An 18,552-nucleotide genomic window follows, 5' to 3' on the forward strand; every position below is an offset into this window, starting at 1 on the left:
GGCTTCTCCACCCAAGCTATGTGTAAAGGTTCCAATTGGAACCTGGCATCATCCTGGTGAGTTCTGACTTTACACTTTTGGGGAAGGTTATCAAGATGGCTTCAGGTTAGACTAACTTTACACAGCACATTTTTTAAAAAAAGACACATTGATTCAGCGTTATGATCAGACCATTAAATTTAGCAATCAACAGCATGGGTGCAAAACAAATACATAAATAAAGAGAAACTAAATTTAAGACACTTTGTTGGAATACTTTACATTTTCCACAGAACAGAAACTAAAATAAACTGTTATACAATTAGTCACAAATGCAGTCCTCGAATTTTTGGCCCATACACATGAGTATTGTCTAAAACATCTCTTCTTTGTAGCAGCTAGGCTCTGCCACCACCGTGCTTGGCTGAGTTCACAAACCTGTTGTAACCCGTAACTTCCCTGTCACTCTCTGGCTCTCCTCTCCTGCTAAGCTTTGGCAGTCATTAAAATCTCTACCACCATAGCTACTGCTGCTGTAACCGTCCTGGCGACCTTGGTTTCGTGGTTTGGCAAAATATTGGCCCTCACCACCATAGGGGTCAGAGCTTCTACCCCAAAGTTTTCACCCTTCATGAGTCCAAAATTTGAAGATTGATTGTTGTAATTGCCAAAGTCATTGTAGCTCCCACTGCCTCAAAAGTTGCTTCCATTAGTACCAAATCCATTATAACCATCCCCACTGCCACCATAACCCCTACCATCCCGGCTGCCACCAAAGCTACCATGACCGCTAAAGTTTCCTCCTCAACCAAAGGAAGCCACTGCACCAGCAAAGTTTTCAGAATGACTTCGACCTCTTGGAGTATAAGAATAGCTGGCCTTCTCCTGCTTGGACAGGGCATTCCTGACTTCACAGTATAGTATTTCGGAATGACAATGTTGTCCATAGAACAAAAGGTCACAAAAACGAGGCCCCACTTCTTGTCACTGCCAGGATCAGTAATGATCTCAATCACTTCGGTTTTCCTATACTGCTCAAAATAATCTCAGAGGTGATGCTTCAGTATCTTCTTTAACACCCCCCACAAAGATTTTCTTCACAGTGAGATGGGCGCCGGGTCTTTGAGAATCTTTTCTGGAGACAGCCCTCTTGGGTTCCACCTCTCTTCCGTCCACCTTGTGTGGCCTTGCTATCATGGCTGCATCCACACCCTCCACGGTGGTGTAGGTGACAAACTCCAAGCCCATGGAGATCTTGATGTTCGGGTCTCTCATCACCACATCATCTGTGAGCGTTCCCCATTGCTCAGCATGGCTCCGCAGGCTCTTGGTGGTGGTTTCGAAGTTCAGGCCTCCAATGAAGAGCTTCTGCAGATGTTCGGGATCTTTGGGAGGCTCAGACTTGCACAAGAAGGCAGTGCAAAGAGATGAGCGAGCCTGATGCTGCCTCCGCGGCGCCCATCAGCAAAAAGAAGCAAGCCAACCAACGGATCCCAAGATATATGTATATATATATTTAATGTTTGTTTAAATTTGCAACATTATTGAATTATAATCGAATATGCTTTCACCAATAAACTGCACGAATCATTGGCTCTATTGATAAATTTGACCATTTAAAGAAAAATAAAATAAAACACGTGCAAATTATCCCAGAAAACAGTGATGTATTTTCCATTCTGCTTTATGAGTCCAACATAACTAACAAAACACATTCGAATAATATATGTTAGACCAATTTCTTATAGCATGAAAAATATTCTAATGTTAGTCACACCAAACCACTAAATTTATAAATGTTAAATATAGGTATACATTAAAATAGCATTTTGGTGTATGCTGCTATTCAAAAATAATCCATGAATTAATCTCAAGACATAGCATTGAGAAGCAGAACCCAGAAAAATAAAGCAATATACAGTGTGTGATTCTAATTATATAAAATGTGAACACAGGGAAAGTTAATTTGGACTTTTTAATGTGAGAATCGTGAACATGCCTGAAAAACAGAGGAGAATACTAGGGAGGAATCATAAAAGAGTTTCTATAGATATGGTAAATCTAATTTTTGATCTAGGTAATTTCATGTGACTGTGTAAAAGCTATAATATTTTATACTGAAGCTTAAATGTGTTAAAATTGAAAAAACCACAAACATCAGGAATCTAGAAAAGCAATAATTAATAGCAACAATAGTGTATGATAGTGGTCCAGAGGAAGTGATATTATACAGATGCTTTCTGAGAAAATCACTTAGAAGATAGGATTAAGCAGTTTAATTTGACAAGGTTACTCTTATGTCCCTAAAGATAATTCTTATTTTTTTAAAAAAAGGTTTATTTATCTTTATTGCAAACTCAGACATACGGAGAGAGGAGAGAGAGAGAGGAGATCTTCCATCCAATGATTCACTACTCAAGTGACTGCAACAGCAGATGCTTTGCTGATCCAATGTAAGGATCCAGGAACTTCCTCCAGGTCTCCCACTACAGGGTTCAAAGGCTTTGGACCATCCTTGACTGCTTTCCCAGGCCACAAGCAGGGAGCTGGATGGGAAGTGGAGCTGCTGGGATTAGAACCGGCACCCATATGGGATCCCAGCACGTTCAAGGCAAGGACTTTAACTGCTAGGGCATAGCACTAGACCCCAAGATATATTTACACTGTTGGACAATAACCTGTTTTCTGTATCTATATCTATAGATATAGATATATAGATATGTAGATATACAGATATATATAAATGTTAAAAGTTAGCCTTTAAATTATTTTCCCTCTAATAGATGAGAATGAAAATAAGAAAATATTTCTTTAAAATACAATAAAACGATACCATCATACTTCTAAGTTGCTAAGTATCTAATGCTCATTGGATTAAAGGTTTTTCTGTGCAATATAGGAGACACACTAATGACCCAGGATTAGGTGTACTTGCCCTGTGACTAATTTTGACATTGAGAATTTGGATTCTAGAGAAAGAAAACATGCAAACTTGTGACTCTAGAAAATTTCATGAGAGACTAGGTAACATTTTGAAAGAAGTACCATTAAATCTACAAAAAAAAATAGTAGAACATTGTACAAGATAATATTATGCCAAACTTTGTTTGAGGGAGTATAGATGCTATGATTGCTCAGGTGTGAACATAGTGCGGATGGAGAGCATTTGAATGTTGAATTTGCAAAGAATTATGACCAAGATTTCTGGAGTAGACTAGTTTTAGCAGTTCTCTGCTTTGCTAATGTTACTTATTAGTGTAAAACAAGTGTTAATTACTCAGGAAACAGCAAGTACAACAGGGCTGCCTTTGCAGAAACTATAGTTTTTGATGTACAATGGGAATAGTAATTTATTTTATCACCTTTCTGCCTTCTATGTTGCCAGATATTATACATTTTCTCACTAGATTGTCAGAGATCTTACCTTCAGCCATTGTAGGGGGAAATAGTATGGAAGAAGAAGAAAAAAACTTTCTGTGTAAGTTTCATGCTTCTGGAGTCAGAGTCTCCTTTCTGTAGAAAGAATTGCTTTCATGAAGGCAGGGTCACAGCAAACCTTTCATCTCCTGGTGCTCCATGGACTCCATCTTCTGCTTTTCAGATTCTTAATATTACTGATACTAGATTTGTTTTGGTCACTCATTGTATTTGTCGAAACCTCCACCAAGATTTTTCATTTTATTCCCCACTATTCATACCTAATTTTAAAACATCATTTATCAAGATTATTTTTAAACTCATTCTCCATATTATTTTTAAATTATCCCTGGACCTGTAGCTGTAAAAAAAAAAAAATCAGTGCAATGGATGGATTTGCAAAGTCTTCTCTGGGTAGATATTTTGTCTGTGTATTTTGTTTGTCCTATTGAAAGGAAGAAGAACTGGGCCCAGCATGATAGCCTAGTGTCTAAAGTCCTTGTCTTACATGATCTGGGATCCCTTATGGATATCAATTCACATCCCAAGTGTTCCAATTCCCATCCAGCTTCCTGCTTGTGACCTGGGAAGGTAGTCAAGGATGGCCCAAAGCTTAGGACCTGGCTCCCGCGAGGGAGACCCAGAAGAAGCTCCTGGTTCCTGCCTTTGGATCAGCTCAGCTCTGTTCCTTATGGTTACTTGGGGAGTGAACCAGCGGACAGAGGATCTTTCTCTCTGTCTTTTCTCCTTTCTGTCCTTCTCTCTGTAAATCTGACATTCTAATGCAACACATAAACTTTAAAAGAAAATTAAAAGAAAGATAGAGAAACTGGAAATGCATTGCTCTTGGTAAGATCCACAGATGAATCTATTTCTTAAAAATGGGATTCCATTGTTAATACCCACTCTGCAGAACAGCTCAGGATGCATGCTAATTCTAGCTAACACTACAAATTATGTCTAATATTAACCATAATTCGTTCAGTTTAAGCTGCAAACCTTTTAATAAGCAAATTGAACTTATCTAAACTGAAATAATCTCCTTTTACCACAAATAAACAAATGCATGACTGCATACATCTTGCATAAGTTTATTTTCATCCATTAATTAATCAATAGATCAATACGAATTCTATAAAACTTGGATCAATTAAATTGCAGATGGTACCATATCATAGACAAGTAGAATGCAGCTGATATTTCAATTACAATAACAGAATTGTTATAATTAAATCAGACGCAGCAGAGATATTTTAAAGATCAAAATGACATGAAGCAAATTTGAATTAGTATTCTGAGAAAGTAAAAAGAAACAAATAATGGAGCCCACAAAAATGGCACCAGATATGCTACATAAAAAGGGAAATACAAATACTGGATTTATCTTTCTTCCATATACTTTTTCAAAAGTTCATGTAAAGGAAAAAAAAAGTCACACAATTTGAATGTAAACTTGCTTCTTGGAGACCAATGCTGAGATTCAGCTTTGCTCTTGTCTCACTTTGTAACTTTCATTCAATTATCAGTTTCTCTGCTTCAATTATTTCATCTAAAAAATGGTACTCATGATTTTTATCTCATTATTATTAGGAAAATCAAATTAAGTGTGCATAAGGTTGTGTGAGGATTTCTGATTCATAGTTTTCATTTGTCATTTTCACCATTGTTCCCAAAGTCACCAACAAAATTCTATGCTAAAGCCATGGACACTTTCTAGTCCACACTTCCACATCTTTCTTTTCTTGTCTTGTCTTTATTTTTTATTTGAAGATTTATTTATTTTTATTGGAAAGGCAGATATACAGAGAGAAGGAGAAACACAGAGGAAGATCTTCCGTCTGATGGTTCACTCTCCAAGTGAGCACAACGGCTGGAGCTGAACCAATCCAAAGCCAGGACCCATGCAGATGCAGGGTCCCAAAGCTTTGGTCTGTCCTTGATTGCTTTCCCAGGCCACAGGCAGGGAGCTGGATGGGAAGTGGAGCTTCCAGGATCAGAACCAGCACCCATATGGGATCCTGGTGCATTTAAGTTGAGGACTTTAGCCACTATGCTATAGCACTGGACCCACACTTTTCTAGACCCAATGGTTATTCCATATGATGTCACTATAATCTCTTCTTGTTGCTTCATCCTCATCCATTTCTTTTTCTTTTTTCTCTTCTTTGATTAAAACTATAAGCATTGATTGCATATGCACTGTGAGATGAGGTTTCTGAGGAATTCACTGATAAAGAACCTCATCTCTACTCTCAGGATGCTACCTTTTTAGGATTGTATATGGAAAAATAAGTCAAGTTGCGAGTACAGGGAATTGGGTAACGAGGCACAGTTGGGTAGAAAAGTGAATGGATTCATGAAATAGAAACACATCACGTGAGCTGAAAATATTAGTGACTGGGTGGCAGAGATTTCTTGGAAATATGCAAAGATTAGAGGAAAGAGAAAATAGTGTGAGATTAAAGGACACTTTTTAAAGATTTATTTCTATTTGAAAATCAGTTACTGATTTATTTACTTTTATTTGAAAATCAGAGTTACAGAGAGAAATAGAAAGAGAGAGAAAGAGAGCAAGAGAGAGAGAGAGAGATCACTTAAATGTGATGGTTCACTCCCCAAATGGCCGCTGCAGCCAGAACTGAGCTGATCTGAACCCAGAAATGCAACGCTTCTTCCAGTTCTCCCATATGTTTGCAGGATCCTAAGACACTTGAGCCATCCTCTAACGCTTACCCAGATGATACAGGGGCAGGGAAGAAGTGGAGCAGCTAGAACTATAACTCATGTCAGTGTGGAATGACAGCACTAAAGTCTACTACAGCATGCCACTAACCTAGTATTATTTATTAATTTTAACGTTATATTGATAATTGAAAGAACATGTAGGGAGTTATGGCACAGTAAATTTAGCTGCTGCTTACACCATAGGCACCTCACTTGAGAGCCAATGAGAGTCCCAGCTACTCCATTTTTGATGCAGCTCCCTGATAATATGCCTGGTGAAGCAAGAGAAGAGAGACTTAGTACTTGAGCCCTTGTAAGGCACATGAAAGACTGGATGGATTTGCAGGCTACTGGCTTTAGTTTGTCTTAGATCCAGCCATTGTGGTCATCTGTTTTTCTCCCTGTCACCCTATCTCACCCCCTTTAATAAAATGAAGCAAAGAATACGGAGAAAATACAGGTACTCTGTCATTTCAAATTATATTTCATTTAGATTTTTACTGATAGTTACTTAGAAAACTGAAGGGATTTTCAAACTATTATTTTGATTTGAGTTTATCCCCTTCAACCTGAATTAGTACACTCACTTATTAATTCATTTCTTATTTTCTGTGCAGCCAAACTGATAAGTTTAACAATATAAACCTGTGGACAGATACCATAGGCAGTTACTGAGCCTCATGAGACTCCTACATTCCATATTGGAATACTGGGGTTTGAGTCCTGGATCTTCTAATTCTGGCTTCTTGCTAAACTGCAGGTGATGGATCATGTAGCTTGGTTCTTGTCAGCCACTTGGAAGACCCAAGGTGGGAGTTTCTGGCTACTGTCTTAGGCCTGTCCTGGTCCTGGCTGCTGTGGCTGTTTTGGCAGTAAGCCAAGGGACTGAGAGAGTGTGCTATGTGTATCTTGTCATATAACTTTCCAACTCATGATATTGACCCCTTGCAGGGATGGCTGTAATCACGGTATCATGAACATCCAACTCAATGTTTGACATATGGCAGTTTCTCAAATTTAACAATGAATATAGTCATCAAGGATTAGGAAAATTTGAATCCAAGAAATACATTTTGTACCTCTAAAGTCTTTTCAAAGCCATAGTGACACAATTAAAATGGTTATAAACAATGTGTTGTCCCTGAATTAGCAGCATCAGTATTGCCAGAGATCATTACAGAATGCTTGAGCCCAAAATCAGACATGCTGAATCAGAAGTCCTATGGTAGCTTCTGGTGATCTATGATGAGAAAACTACCCCCATTGGGTGATTCAGAGGCCCAGTAAGTTTGCAGACTATTTTCTGAATCACTGGTGTCTTTGCAGCTGTCCAGATGGTTTGATGACACAAATGAAGCACAACAATGAATTACTGTGCATCATTGATAGGATATTAATTTATTTTTCATTATTTTTCAAACTTTAGCATATTATTCTTCTATTGGTGTTAATTGGTATGTATGTTGAGGATTCAGTAAGAAAGTATTTTATCTATTCAAGATCTACAGTTTGCATTAATTTATTTGCTCTCTTCTATTATAAAACTTCAAACTGAGTTTGACAACTGATCAAGATTCAGAACCTGCCATCTGTAATTCGGTATTTATTGACCTATCTGGGCAAAATGAATGCAGGGACTTTTTTTTAAAATCACAATGCTATAACTATTAATTAGCTACAAATTTTGGATAAGAAAACAGAAATGACAATTTAGAAACTAGAAATAAAGGGGAAAAACCCACAATGTGTCTTGTTGACTGAAGAATTCTTTTGACACAAGGATCAATGAGTTGGAATAAAAAAATAAAGCTATACCAATGATTTTATTTGTGTAACTAGTGAGCAATGTTCTTGAGTTTTGGCTGCTGCCAAAAAGCAAACAACACAACAAAGAAACAATAAAAGCAGCTCAAATAATTCATTCTATAAATTAGCAATAATTATTTCAAATATGCTAAAATAAGATCAGTCATATTTTATTAATTTATGTTACTCAAATCTAAGGAATCATAAGACACTCATGGTATCACTCACAAATCATCTGAATAGGGTCAAAATAATTTTAATTGCAACTTGTTACCTGTAAGATATGAGCTGATCCTCAGTTTCCTTGTGTTTTCTGTATGAATTAGTCAGAATCTTGAGAAAGCATGTGAAACATCTGAAAGTAGCTAATTTGCAGCCAAAACTTAAGTTACAAAGAAAGGAAAAACCCTACTTACTCCAAGTTTATTGCACTTTAAGAACTAATTAATTTAAACCTGCAAAATGTTTCATCCTAAAGATATAGGATACACTTTTTAAATTTTCTTCAGAGCATGGAACTTTCTCAAGGAATGATCGTATTGCAGGCTACACAAGCCTTAGCAAATGTAAAAAATCATACCAGTCATCATCTCACACCAAGATGAAGTGAAATCAAAAATTCCCTTGAAAATAATGGAGGCATCAACACGTTATATCAAAACTTTTTGGGACACAGTCAAGACAGTGCCAAGAGTGTTCATTACAACCAGTGCATAATCAAGAACTCAGAAAAGCACCAGGTCAAGGGGCTAACAATACCACTGAAGGAGCTAGAAAAACAACACCAATAACCCAAGATCAACAGGAAAAAAGAAGTAACTAAAAAATTTAAACCCAAAGATATAAATCCAAAATTTAATCCAAAAAGGAGGGAAAAGATGCAAAAAAAAAAAAAGCAGAGATGAAAAAGAAAATATAACAACAAATACATTGGACATACAAAAAATAATCAGAATAATTAGGAATTATTACAAGTGACTATGTGCCAACAAATCAAAAGAGCTAGATGAAATGAATAGAATTTTGGACACAAACAATATATTGAAATTAATTATGAGTTCATTAAAAATCCAATATGCTGTAACCAGGACAGAGATCAAATCAATTAAGTAATTTCCAACAAAGAAAATCCTGGTATCAGATGGCTTCACTGCTGAATTTTATCAAACATTTGAAGAACTTGCCCCAATTCTGCAAAAGCTGTTTAAAATTTTAGAAAGAGAGGCAATCCTTACAAACTCGTTCTCTGAAGCCAACATCACCTTAACATCAAAATAAGATAGAGAAACAACACAAAATTAAGATACAGACACAAACTGATATCCCTGACATAGACAATAAAATAAATAAAATACAATAAAATCTAACACAAAATACTAGCCGACAGAATTCAACACTACATCAGAGAGATCATTCACTGGACCAGGTGCAAGTTATCCTTGGCATGCAAGGATGGTTTAACATATGCAAATCAATACATGTAATATACCACATCAACAAATCGAAACATAGAAACTATAGGACAGTTTCAATACATGCAGCGGAGGCATTTGATAAAATCCAACACCTCTTCACGCTAAAAATCCTAAGCAAGATGGGCTTGCATAGACATAGAAGGAACATTCTATAGCACACTCAAAGCAATACAAGACAACTTCAGTGCCAGCACCATACTGAATGGGGAAGGACTGGAAGTGTTTCTACCACCATATTTTAGTCAACAAGAATGTCCACTTTTACCATGCTATTCAACATGGTATTAGAAGTCCTTCCAAAATCTGTTGGGCAAGACAAATAAGTTAAAGAAATACAGGGCCTGGAGTATGACTATATCCTCAAATTACAAGTTCTGGAATCTCATATGGGAACCAGTTCCTCTCCTGGCTGCTCCACTTCCCATCCAGCTCACTGCTGATAGCTGGGAAAATCCATAGAGGATGGCTCAATGCTTTGGGACCTTGTATCTCCTTGGGAACCCCAGAAGCGCTCCTGTCTCCTAGGTTTGAATTGGTTCGGCTCAAGCTGTTGAACTCATTTGGGGAGTGAAACAGTAGATAGAAATTATTTCTCTCTGTATATCTGACCTTTCTTTCCAATAAAAATAAATAAAACTTTAAAAAGAAAAAGAAAACCAAATTGGGAACAAGAAATTAAAATTATTCCTGTTTGCAAATGATGTGATTCTGTACAAAAAATAGCCAAAATTTTCAATACAGTCTCATAAGAGAGTTTGGCAGGATAGCTAGCTGCAAATCAATCATCACAAATCAGTGGTTTTAATACACACTAAACACCTTCAAGGCTGAAAAAGAACTTGTAAGTACATTCCCTTTTGAAACAGCAGAGAAGAACCTTAAATAGATTGGGGTAAACATAACCAAAGACATGGAAATTCAATATGATGAAAACTTCTTTGTTTATTTATTTAACTATTTTAAAGGATTTATTTATTTGTATTGTGATGTCAGATATATATATATATAGAGAGAGAGAGGAAGAAGAAGAGACAGAGAGGAAGATCTTCCATCCACTGATTCATTCCCCTAGTGGCCACAATGGCTGGAGTTGAGATGATCTGAAGCCAGGAGTCTGGAGCCACTTTCAGGTCTCCCCACATGGGTGCAGGAGCCCAAGGATTTGGCCATCCTCCACTGCTTTCCCAGGCCACAGGCAGGGAACTGGAGGGGAAGTAGGGCCACTGGGATTAGAACTGTTGCCCAAATGGGATCCTGGTGCTTGCAAGGTGAGGACTTTAGGTGCTAAGCTATTTCACCAGCCATACCCCAATTTAAAAATTGAAACATGTGAAGAGCCATAAAAGATGGAGAAACTAACATGTTCCTAATTCAGTTGATTTAACATCAATATGTGCATAATACCAAAATTGATATACAGATTCAACATGATCCAGACCAAATCCCAGCATCATTCCTCTCAAAGAAAAAGATAATGTAAAACTTTACCTGATCATACAGAGGTCACAAATTGCCAAAGGTATCCTGAACAATAACAACAACAACAACAAAATAATCTGGAGGAATCAAGATATACATACTACAAGGCAGTGGTAGTATGTATTGGCAGTACTGGTACAAAAACAGAGAAGAAGTTCAATGGAGCAAGATCGAATCCCCAACAGTGGCCCCGTATATGTCCAGCCAACTTATCTTCAACAAAAGAAGCAAAACTAATTAGGAGAAAGTTTGGTATCTTTCAACAAATGATGTTGGGAAAATTGGATATTATCCTGAAGAAATGTGAAGCAAGACCCACGCTTGTCACCTCATACATGATCAGCTCTGACGAACTGGATCAAAGACCTAAATCTCCACCCAGAAACCATCAAACTGTTACAGGAAAACACAATGAGAACTCTACAAGATGGAGGCATTGATAAAGATTTTTTAGAAAAATATCATTAAAAGCACAGTGTGTCAAAGACAAAAGAAACAAATGTGGCTACATCAAACTCAGAAATTCTGTATATTAAAGGAAATGATCAACACAGTGAAGAAGCAACCACAGAATGCGAGAAAGTATGCACAATGCACAACAGATAAGGGATTAATATCCAATATCTACAAAGAGCATGTTAAGTTTATTTTCAAAACATTAGAAATTGGAATCACTGGTTATATGTAAGCATTTTTTCAGAAATATGATTCCCATTTTATGTTCTGTGTTTTAAGTACCCTGCATTTATAACACATTAATCTTTGGACAACATCTGTTGCAGGTAGGAAATCTGAGAACAAAAGGGTAGTGCTTCAGTCTCATACAACCGGAAGTTGTCTGTTACTACTGGAACTATATTTCCATTTCAGATACGTAATTCTCAAAAAGTGCTAATAATTATTAAAATAATTAGCAATGATTTACCAATAATTGCTAACAACTTACTAATTAGCAGGTATTAGTAAATTACTAACAACTGAATTATTAATTTTTTTAATATTTATAATAATAAAATATTGCTTAGTGAGAATTTAAAAATGTATGTGAAGATAGTATGTGACTTGATTGACATTAAGAAGAATGGTATGGTTCCAGTGTATGTTCCGTGTGTGTTGTTCAGTAGTTAGGTGAGTGGCTCAAAGTTGAACAGGTGATCTCCAGTACAACCAGCATGAAAACTTGTGTCTCTTGTTTGCTTGGCTGTATTTTTCTACTGTGAGTCTGTACTTTCAATCTTATTATGAGTGATAACCAGCATCATTTCTTTTTTTTTTTTTTTTTTAAAGATTTTATTTTTATTATTTTTTCATTGGAAAGGCGGATATACAGAGAGGAGAGACAGAGAGGAAGATCTTCCGTCCGATGATTCACTCCCCAAGTGAGCGCAACGGCCGATGCTATGCCGATCCGAAGCCAGGAGCCTCTTCCGGGTCTCCCACACGGGTGCAGGTTCCCAAAGCGTTGGGCCGTCCTCGACTGCTTTCCCAGGCCACAGGCAGGGAGCTGGAAGGGAAGCGGGGCTGCCGGGATTAGAACCGGCGCCCATATGGGATCCCGGGCGTGCAAGGCGAGGACCTTTAACCACTTGCGCCACCGCGCCGGGCCCACCAGCATCATTTCTAAGCAGACACTGAAGACAAGGCATAATGGTCACCAAGTGAAGTGACACAACAAAGATCCTCCAATACAGACACCAAAGTAGAGGGCTATTCAAACACTACAATGCCTTGAAAATAGCTAGAGTTGCAGAAGCTAGCTCAAGTATGTTGCAGGAAATCCAGCTTCTCTTCAGATTTCAGACTTCTGCCAATAAGCTTCAGAAAATTTAAAAAAAAATCAATTTGAAATTAATTGAAGAAAGGAAATAATAAAATTGATTTTTGAGGTGGAGACTAGGAAAACAATGCAAGCATTAATGATACAAATAAAAGAGAAAGAGAAAACTCGAAGAAATAATGGCAGACAAGGGAGACATTAGAACTGACTCCATATGAATGCCCAGGATCATTAGGGATTACTAAGGGCAAATCCTCCCCCATGATTTTTAAAATGAATCAATGCATTTCAAAGGTAGACAGGCAAAGTGGGAACCATTGAAGAAGAAGCAGAATGAGAGAGAAATCCTCCCATTTACTGGTGTCTTCCTCTAATGTTCATGACAGTTATTATTGTGCAAAACCAAGCGAAGCAGACAGAAACTCAATCATAGTTTTTGAAATGAATGACAGATACCTTTCTACTAAGACCCAACACCTGCTGATTATCAAGATGTGCATTAACAAGAAGCTAGAATTTAAAACAGAGGACTTGAAGTTGAATACCATGATCTAAAGTTGTAAGGCTTAACTAATACATCTTAATCATTAGAGAAAATGCTCAACCTTGTCCACAAATTGTAACAATTAGAAAAATGCATTGCTGGGAAAACATGTGTCCAAGTCTGAGACATGAACAAATATGGCACCTTGGCTTGCTGGTTAATGTCACCAACTGGATGCTTGCATTCCATGCCAGTGTGTCTAATTCATTTCTTTTCTATTTTATTTCTGAATTAATGCCTTTCTGCTGCATACCCCAGGAGACATAAGATTCTGGCTCAATAGTTGGGTCCTTTTCAACCATGGGAAGACCAAGAAGGATTTAATTTCCTGTTTTTGCCTTTTCCTGTCCAAAGCTCTTGCAGATAAATTGGATATCTCACTCTGTCTTTGCTTCTCTGTTTCTCCACTTTTCAGATGAAAAGAAATAGTTATTAACACCTAAATAGATGCAAAGAAATGAAGAGTTAATAACACCTAAACTGATAAATCATGAATAATGCTATTTAAAATATCTCTCATGAAAGAAAAGTCTGGATAAAGTGGTTTCAGAGTTGAGTTTTAAAAACATATAAGGAAGATTTAGTTCAAATTCCTTTTGAGTTATTACAAAACCTTAGAAGATGAGGGAACCGTTCCAAAATTACTGTACAAGTGCAGTATTACACTATACAAAAATCAGATAAATATTCAATAAGCAAATAATAAAACCTATTGTGCAATAGTCTTGATGAACAGTGTAGGCAAAAAAAAAATTAGGGGATTTCTAACAAATTAAAACTAATAATGCATTAAAGACTGTTTATCATCACCAAGTGGGACTCTTCCCAGGGCTGCAAAGATGGTAAAACAAACACAGATCGGTAAGTGTGACACATCACATCAATAGAATGAAGACTGGAAATCTCAAAACTGTATCATTGGATGAAGAGAAATTATTAAGTAAGTCTGACATCCTGTCAGGAAAAAAAAAACTGTGAACATCTTGATATAGAATACATGTACTTAAGCAAAACCAAGGTTATTTGTAAGAAATCAGTAGTTAGTATTAAACTACATTATGGAAAATTGAGAAGAGGTACCCAGGATGACAGTTCAGTTTAAAGCAGTGTGTTCTAACTGGCTTCCCCCATTTAGACTATGTTTTGCAAGCGGATGATTGTGTCCTTGCACACTCATATACTATTCTGTAGAGTAGTTTACACTATTTCACTTACAGACACATTAGCTAAAATTGAAGTTGATTAAAATCAGACCAGGTTTGGGTGTAAGTATGTGAATTCTAAAAGAAAACTAATTTCTTAATTTGCTTCTTAAAATCCTGGCACAGGAAACACAACAAGGAAAATCATAACTAAATGCAGTTTAGATTGAATCTTATATGATGAATACACAACACACCGAGTCATTCAATCACATACTACTGAAACTTATAATTATTTTTCCCGTTACATGGCCATTGGAGCTTGCATGTGCTCTATCAATTAGAAAGCACTGGAAGAAATATAAACACTATGTAGGCTTTATAATTCATTGACTTTTTATTTCTTTGCTTATTTCTGCATTAATTAAAATGGATACATCTATAAGTTAATGTAACATAGAAAAAAGTTGTCCAATAAACCAATTATTTGCATATAAAAACTTTTAAATTCCTGAAAAGATTTCCTTAAATAACCCTTCAAAGAATAAATTACCTAGTGAGGATTAAACATTTCAACAACACCCATCAAGTTATTCTACTGCACCATTGATTCCCCTAGTATCTATTGTTTTCACTTAGCTGAAATCTTGAATGTTTATTGGAAAAACTAATAAACCATAGTCAATTTTCTTTTTAACCTCGCAAGATAGCTTGAATGAATTTAATGCTTTACCTAACATTCTATCTCAGAGACAGAGCTAATAAGAATATCTTAAATACTAATTTGTGTAAGTCTTTTTCCTTTTTTTTTTCCTGAAAATGAAAACCAAGAACATGTTAATATACTCTGTGGCAATAAAAATATTGACACTTTCCTTGTACTTTGGATCATCACATGTATTAAGACCATGCCAACCTTTGTTTCATGTGCAAAGTAGCAGCAGGACGAGGCTATGAAATGCATGTGTGGTGCTTTTTTTGTTCCCCATCAAATCCCACTTCTCTCAATTTTATTGTGGTACAAATCTCTAAAGTTAAGCAGATTGAACAGATTCACACAGAGAGATAAAATAGATTTTCATTCCAAGATCACTGCTCTCGGGTTTATAGTAATTACTGAACAGTAATTGTTCTAAACAGTATTGTTGGAACAGTATTGTTCTAAAGCCATGATATTAATTTTCCAGTCATTTGTTTATAGGTGTCTTATCACTATGTCAAAAGACAAATCCGTTGTCTGTTTTACTTTGTACTAGAAATATGTGTTTGGTTCAACGATTAAGACATTGCTTGGGATCACCTCATGCCTTATCAAAGTGTCGTGACTCGGGCTCTGCTTCCATTTCTGACGGAGGCTCCCTGCTGATGCTTACCTTGGGCAGTAACACGTGGTGCTCAAGTAGCTAGAAACCCATCACTGGCACAACAGACCTGAGCTGTGATTCTGGCTCTTAGCTTCAGCCCATTCCAGTCTCAGGTTGTCTGCACTTTTGGGAAGTGAGTCATGGCTGATGGAAGATCACTGTTGTATCTCGTTTTTGGTCTCTCATTCAAATAAATTAAATAGATAACTTATAAAAACCACTATGATGGCAAAAATAAAAATGTCATGGACTAGTCTACAGTAGCTGACTGAAAATATTAATCACCACAATATTCATATTACTATTACTTGCTTGATTGGTTTAACTCATTCAGTTAAAACAATATAAAATTTAAATGGTAAATACACTATTTAAGAAATACTTTGTAAAATACTGAAGATACTGAGAACAGAATTTGCTCAGTACTTTAATTTAAAAATGATTAATGTGTACTACTGGTAATATTTTTATGAGTAAAGAATATCATTTCAATATGTGGATATAGCATAAACTGATCAAACCAGATAATTACCACATTGAGTCTAATATTTTGAAAGTTTATGTTAAATGATCCAGTTTCTGGATGAATATAGCTTGTGATGTGAATTGTGTGTTTTTTGGGGGGGAGGATTTTGCTGCATTTTATGAGATAGATCTTGTGAAATTCAAGGTTTAGGTTTTCCAAATATATCTGTAAACAGTAATACGAAGCAATGATAGCACATTCTTTTTACCTTATATGAGTAACCATAGAACATTTTTAATTAACAATTTTAAATGAGAAAGTAGGGAATTGCAGCTATCAAAATTGCAATCAAATATTTGCTACCAACATTGCATGCATTTGGCAAGGCAGACATCAGATTTACACATTATTTTCATTATTCGGGTGGGATGACCTTCATTCAGAACCAAGTTTAGACATTTCATGATTCTCCAATATGTCACCCAATGAACTTATTGAGATATTGAGGTAAAATGGAGTCGCTTTCCAAAATATCAAATCCTTGCAAGTGAGAGTAAAATTCTGTGATCCTTAGGCCCGGAATGTTTGACGCATGGTGAACTGCTGTTAGTAACTCTTGGTTTGGACTCATTGAACCAATCATTATCAACAGAGTTTTAGAATTCTGTGGAAGTATCTAGTTCAAACTGGAATACTTAAAAGAACATGAAACAAACTGACAAAATGCAAAATAAAGAAAAATCATTTAGAGTGATTCTCAACTTGTGAAAACAATGTGACACGTTTAATGGTGTGATATAGCATTATCTTTTCCTTGAGAGAAAGAAATGTAGGACTCTTATATATTAGTTCATTACCCAGTGTCTGCCTAAAGAGATGGGTCTAGAAAAAAGTCAAATCTAGAAGCCAGGAGTGGAACAAACTTAACTCTACAAACTGGTATCTACAGGGTCTGTACTGGAAGGAAACTGGAGTCGGGGTTGGGCATAGGCACTGAGCTCCAGTACTCTAATAAAGAACAGAGTAATGGCTATGCCAGGCCCACCCAGGTGCCCAGAAGTTTTAACTGACCTAACTGCCTATCTCTGCCCTTTGGCTCCTTGCTTTCTTTCAGGTTCATGATCCATGCCTGATAATGAATTATGCAACGCTATGTATAAAATCTTCAAAGTGTATGGAAGTCTAATTTGATATTATGTTTAGTAATTGAAGTAATGATTTTGCCTCACATGTTTCAAATCATGTCCTGCAAAGGCTTTCTTTTACTTCAAGGAGTATAACAATGTATGGATAGATGCTTCTCATTCATTAGTTGAGAACCGAAATTTTGAATTATATTTCAACATAAGTTGATATCAAGCAGAACATCTATGCATGATAATGTGTTAGCTAGGATTTTTAGTTATCATTGAAAATTAACACGAATCTTATATTAATTACTGAGCTATGATCACATGAACCAATGTAATTTGCAAAATGCATTCACAACTAAAAAAAGATAATTTTCAAGGACAGTAAACACACAGGACAGGTTTACTACTGAGAATTTACTCATTAAAATTGAAAAACTCGATCTACTTTCCATAAATAAATATCACTACTGTGACCAATAGAGAAGTAAACTTCTATCATTACTGAATCATGTGACTTTAGGAAGTATATTTTAGTAATGTAAAGCAGTTCATTCAAAGCATACATAGCTGAATTCAGGAAAGATTTTTTTAGATTTTGTTCTTCCAAAGGTTTTTTGTTTTTTGCCTCAGCCTTGCAGACTGCTTCTCTAGAGGGACATTAGGCAACCTATAGCATCTTCAACCTACAAGGTATGGACAGTATAATAAATGAATGCCTACAGCTAACCCCACTCTGTATGCTGCAGGAAAACTGAATTATGGTTGTGATAGGATAATGATTTTACCTGCTGCTGTTTCAGGCCATGCCCTCCACACACTCTCTTTTACTGCATGGAGACAAGCAATGCGCCAGCAGCCACAGTCACATCATATCATTTTGTTTAGTCTGTGTTGACGAAGGGCAGGTGAAAATAATAATTAATGGTGCATTTACTGTCTCTAAATGAAAGGAAAATAGAGCTGGATATAATCTATCTCTGAATGCATTTGAATAAAAGCTTCATTTCAATAAACTGCTTAACCCTTGTCTGTGTGTCTGTAAGCATTTTCACAGACGACGGAGTTCTCACAGCAAATATCTCACAACTGCCTCCCTTCTTGTTTGCCTTGTTTCCCTCCCAACTCACAATGGACCTGTGAACATTTTCCCTATTACTTGAAGTAGAAAATTAAAATCATAGATTTTATCCCATATTGCTATCAAGGCAATAATACCGCCAGGCTCAAAAGTTGTCTCAGAGGAAAT

General features: G+C 36.4%; 1 pseudogene; it reads right to left on the reverse strand.

Moving 5' to 3' along the window:
* Positions 1–607: 607 nt before the first annotated feature.
* LOC121156635 overlaps positions 608–18,552 on the reverse strand; it is a 35,373-nt pseudogene continuing 17,428 nt past the window's right edge.

Source organism: Ochotona curzoniae, unplaced genomic scaffold (assembly GCF_017591425.1).
Source record: "Ochotona curzoniae isolate NIBS_2020 unplaced genomic scaffold, NIBS_Ocur_1.0 contig_3498, whole genome shotgun sequence".
In the NCBI taxonomy this organism is placed as follows: Eukaryota; Metazoa; Chordata; class Mammalia; order Lagomorpha; family Ochotonidae; genus Ochotona; species Ochotona curzoniae.